The 16,607-nt window shown below is 42.8% G+C and overlaps 1 long non-coding RNA gene across 1 annotated transcript; it reads right to left on the minus strand.

The window, feature by feature from the left end:
• Nucleotides 1-13,047: 13,047 nt before the first annotated feature.
• LOC134447299 (uncharacterized) lies at nt 13,048-15,853 on the minus strand. Its single transcript, XR_010034585.1, has 3 exons — nt 15,274-15,853; nt 14,552-14,638; nt 13,048-14,037 (listed from the first exon to the last, which is right to left on the minus strand). It is a non-coding gene; the product is annotated as an uncharacterized LOC134447299 (long non-coding RNA).
• Nucleotides 15,854-16,607: the final 754 nt, after the last annotated feature.

Here is a 16,607-nt window from a genome sequence, read left to right on the forward strand (position 1 = left end):
AACCGTGATTACAAGTGGGGATGGGAAGAGTGCCAGGCAGGGAGCACACTGTAAAATAGTGCAGTGTTAATTCAACACTTAGAGAGTGGATTTAACATCTTCAAGTGTGCATGACGTCCGAGAGTACTCTCTCGGTGCTGAATTAACCACCACATTTTTTTACTTTGCTGGAGGCTGTAGGGAGGAGAGAGGAGAGGAGGCTGGGAGGAGGCTGTAGAGAGGAGGGAGGAGAGAGGAGAGTATGCTGGGAGGAGAGGAGAGAGGAGAGGGTGCTGGGAGGAGAGAGGAGGGAGGAGAGGACGCTGGGAGGAGAGGAGAGAGGAGAGGGTGCTGGCAGGAGGCAGGAGAGAGGAGAGGACTCTGTAGAGAAGAGAGAAGAGGGAGGAGACTGTAGAGAGGAGAGAGGAGAGAAGAGGGAGGAGGCTTTAGAGAGTAGAGAGGAGAGGATAGGAAGCTGGGAGGACGCTGGAAGCGTGGTAGGGGAGAGAGGAGAGTATGCTGGTAGAAGGCTGTAGAGAGGAGAGAGGAGGGAGGAGGGAGGAGAGAGGAGGGAGGAGAGACGAGAGAGGAGAGAGACGTGAGGAGAGAAGAGGGAGGAGAGAGGAGAGGAGAGGATGCTGTAGAGAGGAGAGTACGCTGGCAGGAGGCCGGAGGCTGTAGAGTAGAGAGAGCAGAGAGGAGAGAAGAGGGAGGAGAGAGGAGGGAGGAGAGGAGGCTGTAGGGAGGAGAGAGGAGACAGGAAGGAGGAGAGAGGAGGGAGGAGAGAGGAGGGACGAGAGGAGGCTGTAGGGAGGAGAGAGGAGGGAGGAGGGAGGAGAGAGGAGAGGAGCCTGTAGAGAGGAGAGGACGCTGGCAGGAGGCTGTAGAGAGGAGTGAGGAGAGAGGACTCTGGCAGTGTGGGAGAGGAGAGAGGAGAGAACTCTAGTGTGGGAGAGGGAAAGCACACCAACCTGACCAGACAAGAGCATTGGCTGCCGTGCATGCAACTCCTCTATAGCAAGCATACCATGCACAGCTTTCATTCCATCAAACACACCATTTATTCCATCCTCGCTCTCAGATGTTTCAGACGGATACTGATGCTGCAGATACATTGTCTGCCCACACAGTACAGTTAAGTACCGCGCAGTAAAAGCAGTGTTAATATACTGTCACTCTAAAAGAGTTGAAATATTAAGGAGCACATATTAAGGAGCTGTGCAGTTGAAATTACACTGGTCACCTGCAGACTTTTACTTTTATTTTGACTATAGTGAGAGTCAAAGTAATTTGTCTCTCAACAGGGGTGCATTTCTCGAAAGCGTAGTTGTAGCCGGTTAGCAACTTGGGTAGTTGCCAATGTTGAATGTTGTTAGCAACTATGGTTTCAAGAAATGCATCCCAGCATTGTGAACACTATCTGAAATTGAAGAGTTTCATTGCCAAACGGTGTATCCACCATTTTTGACTTTTTAATTTTATTATTGGAAATGACTGTTCAGAGGTCCTATCACCTATGCATTATTGCCATTCAAATATTTTGAGAACATACTTTTTCAATTTACCTATATAAAATGCATTTTCCAATCCAATGCAATGGAATGCCCAATACAAAAATAAAAATTAAAATTTCGGAACATTCTACAAAATGTATGACACCGTTTTGCAACAAAACTCCTCAATTATAGAACTTTACTCTGAAATATTGACAGGCCAAGTTTGTCCTGCCCTTGGCTCTGGCCAGGAGCATTCCTGGTGTGTGATACCAACAGCAACAGCATCAGACTAGACCAGCGGTCCGTTTCTCGATTCTTGTCGTTGCTAACCTTCTTAAGACCGTCTTACCGTTCCCTTGGATTTAGTGGTGAGCGTCGCTGTCGAGAGAGAGTTGAGTCGCTCTTACGAAGGACTTTGCTAACGACGATAGCAAAGACGCATTCGAGAAACGGACCCCAGAGCCTCTATGTTTGTTTCCACACTTTGTCATGGCCGGGGCTGATTACAGCTTTGGTTAAGCAGGCCCAAGAGAAAGGAGAAAGACAGACCCCCAATTCTGGGCCCCCCTAACTCGTTTGCGCCCCCCACATCCCCCAGTTCTGGCTGTGCATCTCACACCCCTACCCATCTCCAAGCCGCTTGCTGCACGGGGACCATTGAGAGTAAATATTTACTCTCAATGATGGGGACTCACTAGTTTGACGCCCTCTCGGTAGGCCTACTTACGTGGTACGTCACATGGTAATCAAACATTTCAAACAAGCGATTTAAGGTTAGGGTTAGGTTTAGGGTTAAGGTTAGGGTTAGGGTTAAGGTTAGGGTTAGGGTTAGGGTTAGGGTTAGGGTCGTATGACGTAAGCGGTAAGTACCGAAAGGGCGTCGAATTAGTGAGTCCCTTGCTGCATGGGGTAATTAATGTGGGGTAGCTGCATGGGGTAATTAAAGTGGGGTAGCTGCATTGGGTAATGTGGGGTAACTGCATGGGGTAATGTCTATAAACTGATTAATTAACTGATTTCACATTGATTTCCTCAAAATGACTTCCAGCAATTAGGTTGCTCTGTTTTTTTACTAATCAACGGCTCAAGCTTCACATTTTCACTACACACACTATACACATCTCAAAACACCGCTACAGTACATCTAAACAAACTCCTATTCTTATACAGAGGAAAATAGGCTTATTAAAAATGTAACATGTGATAGCGGGTCAGTCAAAGCTGTGGTTGCTCTCTATGCCCAGGCCTGTTATCCCACATAGTAGGCTATGTGAAGTTTTTACTTTATGCAAGGTATGAATACGCTTTCTGACTGCACAAAAAATAACCATTGTAATCAGCCTTTTGAAATTGCAGCACGTTTCCCATCAAGCCTATTTAAACCCAGAGAAAACTATCTCATTTTAAAGGTGCAACGTTAACGAGAGGACATTAACATTATAATGCAGCCCTGTTGAATGTCCTGGCCAAACATTGAAATGAATAATGTGATGAGAGAACCAGGCAGGTAATTTCAAAGCAACTGCCTTTTCTCTCATTCTGAGTCCATTTTGGGAATGTGATTTCATATTTTAAAAAAATGTAATTTTGCATTTCACTTCTGTGGAAATAAATGAGCTTTCATAGCCAGGGTAGGAATAAGATGGCCTAGGGCCCTTAGGCTACAGGTTGCTCTGGGGCCCCCCAGAAGGCAAATATTGTGACAAATTTACATAGACCATGTCGTAAATACGAGTTAGGAAGTAAGGATAACATGTCTACCATCTGAATTGAACACAACAGATATATGCATGCATCTTGTCTTCTCACAATTCAGCAGCTTTTTCACTTTTGGCCTACAGGGGCCCCCTGGCAGGTAGGGGGCCCTTGGCTTCAGCCGTATCTAGCCTGAGCATTAATCCGGCCCTGTTCATAGCGGCTGTGGCACCATAGTGTGTCATTTGTATTCTAAACCTGTCAATCAAATAATTTAGAAAAACGTACGACAGGCTCAAAATAAAAAATAACAAAATTGAAAAAAAAAAATTTGACAAGACCTTCTGCAAAACAAAGACAGTTATCTCAATAACCCAAACTTTTTAATTACAAGCTAGATGCACTGAATGAAGAATGGACTGGGTTCCCAACCCAGTGTTAAAAAAAACATTATGGTGACAGAAACACGCAGACAAAGATATAGTAAGACAGTGACAGAAATAGACAGAGAGAGAGAGAGAGAGAGAGAGAGAGAGAGAGAGAGAGAGAGAGAGAGAGAGAGAGAGAGAGAGAGAGAGAGAGAGAGAGAGAGAGAGAGAGAGAGAGAGAGAGGAGCAGAACAGGTTTTACCAATAGGCAGAATAGGCATTTGCCTAGGGCCCAAGCAAAACCCCAAAACATGCCCTCTGCAGGGGGGCCCAGCAGTCCGTCCTGCCATGGCAAAAAGTAATCCAAGAGGGCCGGGTCTATATTTCGCCTAGGGCCCCCAAAGGGTAGAGTTGCTGCTAGAGAGAGAGATACTGTATAACCTGCTCCACTCATCTTTATGCAAAACTGTGGCCAATTGGGACTTGCATTGACAGCTAACAGGGAAGAGCCGTGATGCTGCTGCACAGAGTAGAGATGGCACCAGAGACGATCTCAATGCATTAGAATAGAGAATCTTTGATGGCACCTAAAATAGCCAGGAGAGGACAGGTCAAGACACTGATGGGGGGGGGGGGGAAAGTTGCAAATGGTGGGGTTTAGTCTAATACTAAGGGGGTTGTTGGCAGGCTAAGGTAAAGTAGGTGTTTGTTCAAAAAAGGTTGAGAACCATCTGAGTTATGTGACAAGAAGAGACGTGTGTCCCCCAGTTTGTTGTGTCTGCTGCTCTGTCCCTCGTGGATGCAGGTTGCTTTTATCTCTCTCACTATTTTCTCACCTCCTTATTTGGGCATTGAATTTCACTCAAAATTGACTTTCTGTATGGCCTTGGGTTTTTTTGTTTTTGCTTCTGTCCTCTGCCGGGAAGATGGGAAAAAACTGGGTGATGGACGAAGGGAGGGATGTAGCTCTCTCTTCTTGTGCCTCTTTTGTGTCTTCATGTAGAAAGGAAAAAAATCATGAAGTCTCTCAATAAAGAGGAGCCATTTTATTCTCCCTCTGACAAAAATCCCATCATTCCTCACACTCTCTCCATTTATCGTTCTCTCAGCTGTCTCTCTCTCCCTCTCTCTCTCTCTCTCTCTCTCCGTCTCCTTGTCTGTGTGTCTCTCTCTCTGTCTCTTTGTCTGTCTGTCTGTGGCTCTCCCTCTTCTTGTCTGTCTGTGTCTCTCCCTCCCTCTCTCTCTCTCCCTCCCCTCTCTCTCCGTTCTCAGCCTGAGGATAAAGGACTGGGAAATCATATTATGTCTGCCATAGTGCTGTTTCTATTGTATTAGGCCAGAAATGTCTCCACTGTAATTTTGCCATCACGCTGGTGGGGTAGGGGGGGGACGGAGTGCTGCACAGTCCGATTGTGTAATGCACAGAGGACTTGACACTTGAAGCGAATGGAGAGGGGAAAAAAACACCAATATATGCGGCAGTGCTTCTCTTTGTCTGGTACTGTAGAGTGTTGAATGGGTAAATTACTACGCTACTGTTTCATAATACATAACCTTGTCTGTCATGTGTCAGCGTGAGACGTGGAGGAGGAAATGGCTTGTGTTACTGTTTGATCTGCTGCCTCCGGATGGCAGAAACACCCACATGCCCCAGAAAATTACTTGTTCTTGTTAAATGCTCAAATATACAGCATACCCACCACAAAAAGTAGACAACACCACTGGCTTCAACATGGCGGCTGGAAGGAGCTTGAGGGCGCTGACCCCTGTGGCTCTTTATCATGGCAGCTGGAAGATGGAAGATGGAAAATGAAACCCTATTGACCATATTAACAATGAATGGACAGTCATTCCTTAATCTCCCACGGCACACCAGATCAGCTGTCGCGGCACACTAGTGTTGCCTGGCACAGTGGTTGAAAAACACTGCCCTACCACACGCTGCCACTCAGGCTATCTCTCCCAGAGCAGACACAGACATGCAGGAGTGGAGAATTGAGAGCAGTTGCGGATTAAACATTTTCGACACTACGGTGTAGCCATATTAAGAACACAGGCAGGCTCATAGATAGATAGATAGATAGATAGATAGATAGATAGATAGATAGATAGATAGATAGATAGATAGATAGATAGATAGATAGATAGATAGATAGATAGATAGATAGATAGATAGATAGGAGGGAGTGTTGCACTTTTTTACCCTTGACCACAGCACCACCACGTGGTCAGCCAACAAAACTACACTTCTAGATAATGTTCTGAATAAACCCAAAAGTCTCTCGTTTAGAGTGGGGTAAGTTGAACCACCCCCTTTTTCTCGAAAATTGTAAATACATTTTAACATGTCACAACTTTCTAAAGTGAAGGAAAACCTCTCTCCTCTCTACAACCTCCACACTTGTGAAAAAGAGATATTTGTGAGAAAGTGTTTTTTTGCTCTTTAAGTGAATTCCATGTACATTCAAAAGATGAATGGTTTAGAGAAAACTAAAATAGAAAAATTTTTGGCCACATCATGACTGAAATGTGACTTAATAGGCTACTATATGAGTGATGTTATAAGTCTTTTTGCACTAGTAATTTTATAAGCATTTATTTTCATAATTTTGGCAGCGGGTTAAGTTGAGCCACTTATCCTAATGGGATGTATAATGGTTGAAAACCATGTTATGATATTTGAGCATAACCAGATAATTTCTTTCATATCATTCCAATGTGAGTTGAGATGAATGACTTTATGCATGTTTCAGCCCACTCAAACAGTAATATTTACTTTTTTTCTACATTGCACTCTACATTTTTCGCCATTGTATTCAAACAAAGCTGTAAAGGCCTAGCCTGATTATCATCGACTTTCAAATCTTTTTGAGACTTGGTCTGACCAAGAGCATAACAATGGACATTCACCAAACAGCATGGTTGAAGACCAACGCTAGGCCCCTCCTGAAGACCAACGCTAGGCCTCTCCTCCTGAAGACCAACGCTAGGCTTCTCCTCCTGAAGACCAACGCTAGGCCTCTCCTGATGATCCTGAAGACTAACGCTAGGCCTCTCCTGATGATCCTGAAGACCAACGCTAGGCCTTTCCTGCTGAAGACCAACGCTAGGCCTCTCCTTAAGACCAACGCTAGGCTTCTCCTGATAAAGACCAACGCTAGTCCTCTCCTGATGACCCTGAAGACCAATGTCACATTCTGGGTTTTCACTGTTGCATGTTTTTGTTATGAACTCTTGTTTGTAAACACACGTTGCATGTTGGGGGTTGGACTGTGGGACGGAAGCAGTCTGATTAGCTGGAAATGATTGAGTGGGGATGGACACATAATTGGATGATTGAGAGACTCGTGGGGAGGGGATCTTTTTATACAGGTGAGTGGGTGAAGGGAGAGAGACTCGACTGCCCAGATGGCCCGGGGAGAAATGTCATCCGTCATCTGGAAGTGGAGGGTCCCAGCCGGCGTTTGGAGATGGAAATCTGATATGCATGTTTACATGGAAAGCCATTGTGCCTGTACTTTGATTTGGTGTGAATGGGCCAATGTCGGGTGATGCTCGAGGCCGATTTCTGTTTTGTTCCGGACGTGGGCTGCGACAGGAGCTGGAGCTGAGGTCGGGCTGCGATGGGAACAGGAGCCGAGGTCCACGACAGAGAGAGGAATTCAAGACTCCAATCTACAGCGGCTAAAGGGAAGAGACTCTATCAAACCCTTACCTGATGTGTGTGTGTGTGGGTTGCTGCTGGGTTGGTTGAGACCTGCTTTTGATCTTGGCAGGGCCGTGGCGAGTGTGGAAGCTGAGCCGGGATCTACACTGGAGATACGAAGCGACGCTGGGTTCGGCTTGTCGAGAGCACATCGTCAGGCGCTACACGGGGACTGTGGTGTGGTGGCCTATCGTTTTCTTTGGTCGGCGAGGGGGAGCCGCCGACCAAAGGTGGATTTCTTCGCCCTCTCGTGTGGGTGATCGTGCGAGCGTCGGGAACTGGGTCGAGTATCTGGACTGGGGATACATCAGTGGTGAGCTAACCTCTGTGTACGTGACTGTGCCATACTGTGCGTGATATTGTGGTCAACTGCTTGCCGTGTGCTACTTATCCTCCCTGCGTGTAGTGTAGTGTAGTCCTAGTGTGTGTACTAGTGAAGCTATTTGCTGTGCTGTGTGTATATCAACTAAGAGTGCAGTGTTCTCGCTGTGTGTTCCAAACCGATCGCAGTGTACGTGCATATGGATTTTGATTGCAGTGTGTACTAATCTTGTTCTGTGCTCCTAGCTAGTCGTGTGCTCATGTGCTGCCTTGATTCATTTTCCATTGACTCGTGCCTGTAAATAGTGGTGTTGGGTAGTGGGGGGACTGATTTATTCTGGCTCTGTACATTACCAGCTGTGGATTTCTCTGTGGGACAGTGAAATGTGTGCACCTTGTGTAACCTGTGTAAAATAAACTGTGAAAACCTTACGTTCTGTCTGGTTCCTGTGTCAGAGGGAATTTGCCTGTGTGGGCTAACTAGTGCTTGGTCACGACACCGACGCTAGGTCTCTCCTGGTGAAGACCAACGCTAGTAGGGTGACCATATTGTCCGGATTTATCCGGACAGTCCCGCCCCTTAGCTTTCCAACCTTGCGTCCTCGTGCCGTACCCACGTCTTGACTCTCCGCCTCCGAGGAGAAAACAATCAAGTCGGTACTAAACAGTAGGAGGAGATCAGGACATAGCGCTTCCATCTTACCTCAGACTAACTCAGCTGCCAACAACGGTTTCCGTTGGTAAACAAGAGGTTTTGCACATTTCATTACACCTACATCCTCAGTCACTCCAATAAAGGAGTCATCAGTAGAAGTACCACTAACCAAACGTTGACCCCTTGGTCATGTCTGCTCCCATTGGCAGTATTCTCCACATGATCACAAGCACGCACCTGCTTACCCACACACACCTACACTGATATCATTACTAACCCACACACACCTACATTGACATCATGCCTGTGGGTGTTTTTGAAAGGTGCAATATAAAACGAAAGTATTAGTACTAGTAGCAACAGTAGTAATTGAGTTCATTAACTAAATGATCACTATAGGAGTGACAAAATCAACTAAATATGCATTAGGGTTCTTTCGGTTCTATATTATTATTCTATCTAGGGAGCCCTCTGGAAATATTGAGTTATAAAATATGGTCAAAACGGATAATCTACTGTAGAGGTAATAATGTGTAATGTGTTTTTCGGCAGAGTATGAGCTAAATCATGAACTTCACTACAAATAAATTGAAATCAAACACATTTTTTGTTGAATATCTGAGGCCCAAATACAAAATTCAGATGTTCTGTTATTCGTCTTCAGAGTAATGCAGGCCTTGTGAACCAGTGTTACTTGTAGCCTAGTCAATGTGGGTTTTCTGATGCCTGTTGAGATCATTTTTCTGTGTAAAGCCTTTTCCACATGTGGTACACTGGTAAGGCCTTTCACCAATATGGGTTCTCTGATGCCTGATGAGATTACTTTTCTGTGTAAAGTATTTTCCACATGTAACACACTGGTAAGGGCTTTCTCCAGTATGGGTTATTTGATGGGTGCTGAGATCTCCTTTCTGTCTAAAGCCATTCCCACATGTAGTACACAAGGCCTTTCACCAGTATGGGTTCTCTGGTGGATGATCAGGGTACTTCTTCGTGAAGCCTTTTCCACAGGTAGTACACTGGTAAGGCCTTTCTTCAATATGGGTTCTCTGGTGGGTGATCAGAGCACTTTTTTTGTAAAGCCTGTTCCACATGTACTGGTAAAGCCTTTCACCAGTATGCATTCTCTGATGGGTGATGAGATTACTTTTTTGTGAAAAGTCTTTTCCACATGTAGTACATTGGTAAGGCCTTTCTTCAATATGGGTTCTCTGGTGGGTGATCAGAGCATTTTTTTGTAAAGCCTGTTCCACATGCACTGGTAAAGCCTTTCACCAGTATGCATTCTCTGATGGGTGATGAGATTACTTTTTTGTGAAAAGTCTTTTCCACATGTAGTACATTGGTAAGGCCTTTCTTCAGTGTGGGTTCTCTGATGCTTGATGAGATTAGTTTTTTGTGAAAAGTCTTTTCCACATGTAGTACATTGGTAAAGCCTTTCTCCAGTGTGGGTTCTCTGATGCTCGATGAGATTGCTTTTCCACGCAAATCCTTTTCCACACGTGGGACAGTGATGTTGGTTTGTATTATTATGAGTTGCCTGGTTTTCATCTGAGGAAAGAAAACCAGATACGTTTTAACTTCACAACAGATTAATTATAGGCTAGAATATATCATCAATTTCAGATATGGCAAATAGATTTTACATAAGGGTAGTCTAATAAGATTCCTTCAAATTTTTTCATAATGTTTTCCAACTATGTGCACTGACATTTTCAGCTCGATATTTAAAAAGTAAAATAATGAGGTGCACTCAAGGCTTGAGTACTATAGTATATAATAGCGTTGAAAATTTGAAAAAAAAAAGTCTTAGGACATGAATTAGAGCACCAGCTGTTAGGGCCTTTCAATGTCTTCAATCTGGAGATATTTTTAATAAACATCATATGACACAAAACGTGTGCACACCTCATTCTTTTAGTGGCTCTAACTTTTAATGAGAATACACACACCAAGCAATACACGGTTCAAAGTAAAGGCGCACACACCAAACATTTAGTTTTCCAATTACACCTAATATTTAAAGGTGCACTGTGTAATATTTCAATGTTTTTCCAGAATTCATGCTGCCCATTCAAAAATGTTACTTTTTTCACAAAGACTTACCACACCGTCAAGTTCTAAGTATTCATGCATGAGAAGAAGAATTTCCTCAATTGTCTGCCATTATGCATTTCTAGAAATTATCTGCATTTAACAGGATTACACTGCACTTTTGGTTAAAAGTTGTCAGACATAAACAACCAGATATAAACGAAAGAAAGATATCTTTACTCTTAGATACTCTTTAACACTAGAACTACCACGGAGGGGTCAATTGACCTTTTTACCTAAAAGACCCACAAGAGGGTCATTTGACCCTTTGGACCCCCTGCGGACACTCCTTTTGTTGTGGAAATGTGGCTCTTAGCAGCTCACAGCTGTCACTTGAGTCACAGAGTCGCTTGAGCATGTGTGGGGAAGGGGACCCAAGGAAAGCTTTTAGTATTGAGGTAGGTTATGCGTGTTTTTGCATGTGTCTGTGTGTGTGTGTGCGCCCATATGGTGGATTTATAAACATATGGTGGATTTTTATGCAGTGAATCATCAGGATCGACGAGAATTTGGGATCAAAACTTTAAACATTTATTGTTAAAATATACAAAACAAAACATATTTACAATGAATGCAAAAGCAATTGTTTTCCCATTTTTTGTGTGGAAGGTTGTTGCAGAAGTAACTTATGTTTGTGTGCCAAAAATAGAAGAAAAAAAATTACGAAGAAAAAAAACATATTTACAAAGAATGCAAATGAGTGAAATACATTTGAGGAGTCACTAACAATTCTGGCACTGCCATTGCTCCTTTCGGCATTTCCCACATGTGTATTTGTAACAGACATCACAGCGCACTGTTGCACGATTGTCCTTGCATTTGATTTTAGCCTGACACTTGGCTCTTTGTCCGGGTTGTGGTGTGGAGGGTTGTTGCCGAAGCAATTGCTCCTTTTGGGCCTTTTTCATATCCACGTGGGTTTGAGCCAACTCTCTTGCCAGTTCAAACAGGAAATCCACCCGTCTTTCCTTTCTCCCGGTGCATAATTGATAGAGCACGTGGGCATTCAGTGCTGCAATGTCTATCATGTTGTAGAACACTGCTACTGGCCAGCGCCTTGTTCCTGCGCGGACAGTGTATTCCCGCACCATCTGGTCCATGATATCGACGCCGCACTTTGTTGTGTTGTAGAGTGTGATGGTGTTTGGCTTCTTTTTGGTGGTTTCCTGTGTCTGAATCGTGCTGTGCATGCTGCTGAGAACATACACAGTCTTCTTCCGCTTGGGCGCATACACAGTCAGTGTGGCACCAGTGGATGAAAATACCTGGGTGGTAAATTCATCGCGGTGCATCTGTCGAGTTGACGGTGGGATTTCTTGGCGAATCCTGTTGACTGTGCCGAGGATGGTTGAATTCCGGCTAAGTAGTCGTTTTGCAAGTGACAGTGATGTAAAGAAATTGTCTGTGGTAACATTTCTGCCCTTGTCCAAGAATGGTTCCATCAGCCTCATGACTACACTCTCAGACACTCTCTCCCCACAAGGCCGAGTGGGGTCCTTGCCAAGATATGGGAGGATGTTGCAGACGTATTTGGTTTTCAAGTCACACGCCACCCAAAAGTTGATACCAAACTTGTCTGGTTTAGTTGCAATGTACTGTAGGAAACAGCAGCGAGTCTTGCACGGGAAAAGTTGTTTGTCAATGGTGATGTGTTGACCAGGGATGTAGGATGTGATGCAGTTGGTTGCAAACAATCCCCATATGTTTGAAATTGCAGCAAACCTATTAGTCTGTACTCGCTTGCTGCGGGTGTCTCTGTCATCAAAGCGCAGGTGATGCATGATGTTTTGGAAACGGCCTCGGGACATGGTTTCGATGATGTGTGGGTTTCCCAGGTTTTTCGACCAGCAGTCAGGCAGTGATGGTACCTTGAAGATTCCCCTCATGATGGTGATGGAAATAAATGCCATTAGTTCAGGTATGTCCATGAACCAATCCACATGCTCAGTTTGCTTCGCATGTTGAATTGTACAGTCTCGAATGATGCCAAGCATGTCCAGAGTGATGAAACAAAGGAAGCTCTGAAGGCGACTTGTGATTGACCTCCTGGCCTTAGCTGTTGGCTCTCCATCTGCGCTGTATGGCGATGGTGGGGTGAAATGTGGACCAGTTCCCACCTGTTCTTCATGCCATACTGTGCCATCTTTTGCAGTCTCTGTCACATCAGTCGCCAGCCGAGCTCTCTTTGTTGGTTGGGGAGCACTCTCCTCATCTGTAGCGTGAAAAAAATGTAATTATGAGCAATGGGAAATTCAAATGATATCAAAAATGCAACTTTGCACTGCAAAAAAGCCCTCTAAAAAAATAAGCAAAAAATATAGTGTTTTAGGTGAAAAATTGCTTATTTTGAGCAAAATAATCTGCCAGTGCAGCGAGCAAATTGGACTTGGTAAGAATTCTTAAAACAAGAAAATAATATCTAAGTGGTAGGCATAGAAAAACACTTGAAACAAGTATAAAAATCTTATTTTTCTGTTGCTTGTTAAGATTTTTTTTCTTATTTTAAGCAATTTCTTCTCCTTTATTAGTCATTATTGCTTAGAATTAAATGTCATCCAAGAAATTATTGCTCAAAACAAGCATACAATACGCTTAAAACAAGGCAAATTTACTTGTTTCCAGTTCATTTAAAGTCTTAAAACTAGTCTGATTTTCTTAGCTAGAATACTTATTTTCTCATGTAGAATTAATATCTTGTTTAGGTGTATGAGAAAAATATACTTGACAAGAACGTCAAAACATTTCTTTTATTAATATTTCATCAGCTGGACAAACATGCAGTCAAACGATAATAAAACACCAAAATCTAGACAATATAATCGTATGATTAAACAGAAATTAAACAGAAAACCTGAAATTATCAGTGTACTGTACCACATTAATTTATGTGGCCTGTTCAGAAATGTCATCTTTTTCATGAATGCTTACAACCACCAGCAAATTCTAAGTAATGTCATAATCGCTTGGGCAAATGAATAATAGTGGGGTCCTCTGCATGTTAATCCACCATTTTGAATGCAGTCAGATATCTCTGGCCGAAAAACATACTCTCAACAGAACAGTATGTGTCTATTTACTCACTTATTTACTTAGACATTCATGAAAAAGATGTTATTTGTGAATGGACATTTTAGAATTAACTGCCCACAGGAGCACTTTTGACTCTTTGATTCTTTCCCAAAGTGGGGGAGGAGAGGGAGAGAGAAATGTTTTTAATTATGATATCAATGTGTCCATGAAGTGCTACTGAGGCATTATTACGCCTTTCATTATAGTGCTCCTCTTTGAATCTGCATAGAAAAAGCTTAGAAAAAAACCCCTCAATGATACTCAATGCCATGCTGAGCTAAGATAAGGACAAAAAAATCATCAACTAAGATCAGAGAACAGCACAGAAAAGTATGCATAGAAATGTGATGGATTGTCCTTCTATACAATGGCTTAGAACCTGAGATTGCCAGTGTCCAACATATTTACTGTAGTTTATAGTGATTGAACCTTTTGGGCATATTTTCCAATCCATTGTAAATCCAAATCCACAGAGTTGAGATTGAGGGTATATACCGGTAACCGAGTCCAAAGAGCATCACACATGCACAAGAGATGCTCCAAGTTCACTGTACAGCTCCATGCCTTGTATCACAGTCTCTGGCACGGGATGTTCCTTGCAAACCATATACGTAGATGTGCAGTCTGCCTTTGGATCACTTCGCCACTCTAGTCCTGATGGTGGAAAAAGAAAATGCAGAAAGCTTAACACTGTGCACACACTTTTTATGTAGCTTTAATGGCACTAATGTAAAAATGCTGATGTCTAGTGAATGACAACCATGGCCACTAATACGGGGCATTTAATAGTGTGCTTGTCAGTGATATGCAGGTGCCATTTATCGCATGCTCTCTTTATTGGGGTGCAGATCGTTGGTGAACATCATAATTAGAACTGTTCAAAATTCAGAGTCAGTGAACCTAGAGGTGGGCCATGCGTCTCCCACACCTAATGTCTGACCTTCTAATACCTAATACCCAACTTCATTAGATTGTTTGCAACTCAAACACAATGGTTGGATACCCTTTATTAGTCACACCCAGTGATTGGATATTCTGTAGAGTTCATCAAAAAGTATCCAATCACTGGGTGTGACTAATTAGGCTGATACACTTGGAAGGACACTGGCCTAGCATTTGAGAAAGACCCACAGTTTCCATTAGCTGTTGGAGCCATGAGTTATCCTACCTTCCTTCTGGCAATGCCTCCATTCTCCTTGACAACCTCCAAGATGCTTCCTCAAGTATATGTCAGGCACAGGAACTCTGCATTAACCTGTCAAAGACACATTACAAGAAAATGACATGGTTGTCAGGCCCAGTTGTGTTGTGCTTCCTGTCTGTCCTGTGACTTGTCACTATGTCTTTCTATCTCTGGGGCTGCAGGTGGGGCAACACCTGTGGTCAAGCCACAAAGACATCCTACAGGACAGACATACATCAACACTTAAATACTATCTGTTATGACATAATGTACCACCATACTTACTTAACTCTTTTTTAATACTTTATTGCAAGTTCATTCAAGTCAACATTTTCATCTGATCATTTGTCGGTTCAACTTGCAGACATTTTCTTTTTTTTTGTGTGTATATAAAGTGATAACATAAATGGTGACCTTTGCATAAACATATATGCCTCTGCGTAGGGGGGGAATTTAAAAAAAAAAAAAAAAAGGGGGTCATAGGTAGAGGGAAGTGTGTGTGTGTGTGTGTGTGTGTGTGTGTGTGTGTGTGTGTGTGTGTGTGTGTGTGTGTGTGTGTGTGTGTGTGTGTGTGTGTGTGAGTGTGTGTGTGTGTACGGTTTATGGTATACCCTATACCCAAACCCTATAATAAACAAAATAGCAAGATACTTTAGGGAAACTGATTGATAAAAATATAAGACAAAAAGAGCATCTACCATACTTACTTAACTCAATGTCAGCAACGCAGGCCATGCGGTGTAGACTGCCAGCTTATCTTAGACAAGCCTTTTGCACCTATGACAAAACACATAATTAGAGTGCTGGAGTTGATTTAACAGAAATTACAAGATAAGATGAGGGCTAACATCACAATGGCTTTGACTGACTTCCTGTAAAACCTAAGTTGAGACCAGGGGTCAAGGAGAGTAGAGTAGCCTCAACCAAATATAATCTGCCATATCAAATAGCCTATGTCACTGCATAGATGTTGACTGACGCATGTTGTTGGATTACCAATGATTTTGCATCCTCAAGCAACTCCACACCATGCATGAAACACCACTTCTTGTTGTCTATGGCAAGCAAGTCAGGTACATCTTCACCACTTTTTAGACTGGGGAATATTGTCACCATTTAAAAATATTGGTAAATAACGTGACTACAGCCACTTAAGACAGTGTGAAATTAAAAGTTAATTCAAATATTTTTCACCATATCCATGTTTCATACAATACAAAATAACTGTTGACACCATGCCAACATGAAAATGACAGCTAATTGGCTAAAAAATATGTTTATCCTCATTTTGCTTTGGTGTAAGTAAAGTGTTCAAGCAGAGGGTAAAGTGTAAAACAATTGAACATGGACATAAATCCTACCTTTTACAATGACTATCTTCAAAGTCACATCTTCCACTCGCACAGGGGGCAACCATCTGTCAAGTTGAAAAACAGAGGTGAACCTTTTCTCACAATATCGGCAAACATGGCTTTTCAAAGGTGATATTCAGGACTGGCCAATAGTGACGCCCATTACAAAAAATAAGATACATATTTTGAGTAACATGTGGGGCATTACAGGGCAATAGCAGGCTATAGAGCAATAGCTAGCTGCTAAGCTAAACAGCAGCAGGTGTTAAACTATGTTTAAAATAATTATGCTGGTAATTTACACTTCAGACTGGATAAACCTTAAGGCAACTTTTTTTTTACTCCTAAACATGTTGCACAAGATAAGCTAGCCTACTGTTTAAGAGTGGATATTTGAATGCAAGACAAACAGCTTGTCAGATCACACAGCATGATCTAACAATCGTATCAGTTAACTTTCCATACAGACAAAAACGCCAAAAACATCACAATAGCGTAGTATACTTCACAAATGACTGTAATAGTGTCTTAATACAAGCATATTGCCAAAGATGACAAGGATTGAGACGGATTGTGAAACTTACCCGGCCGAAAACGATTGTCTCAATTTCAAAGCAGGAGACCAACTGACGAACAGGAAGTGACGTAATTCCATTTCCTGTTTTACTCTTTGGTGGTTTTTTGTTTTT

This window comes from Engraulis encrasicolus, chromosome 4, assembly GCF_034702125.1.
Source record: "Engraulis encrasicolus isolate BLACKSEA-1 chromosome 4, IST_EnEncr_1.0, whole genome shotgun sequence".
In the NCBI taxonomy this organism is placed as follows: Eukaryota; Metazoa; Chordata; class Actinopteri; order Clupeiformes; family Engraulidae; genus Engraulis; species Engraulis encrasicolus.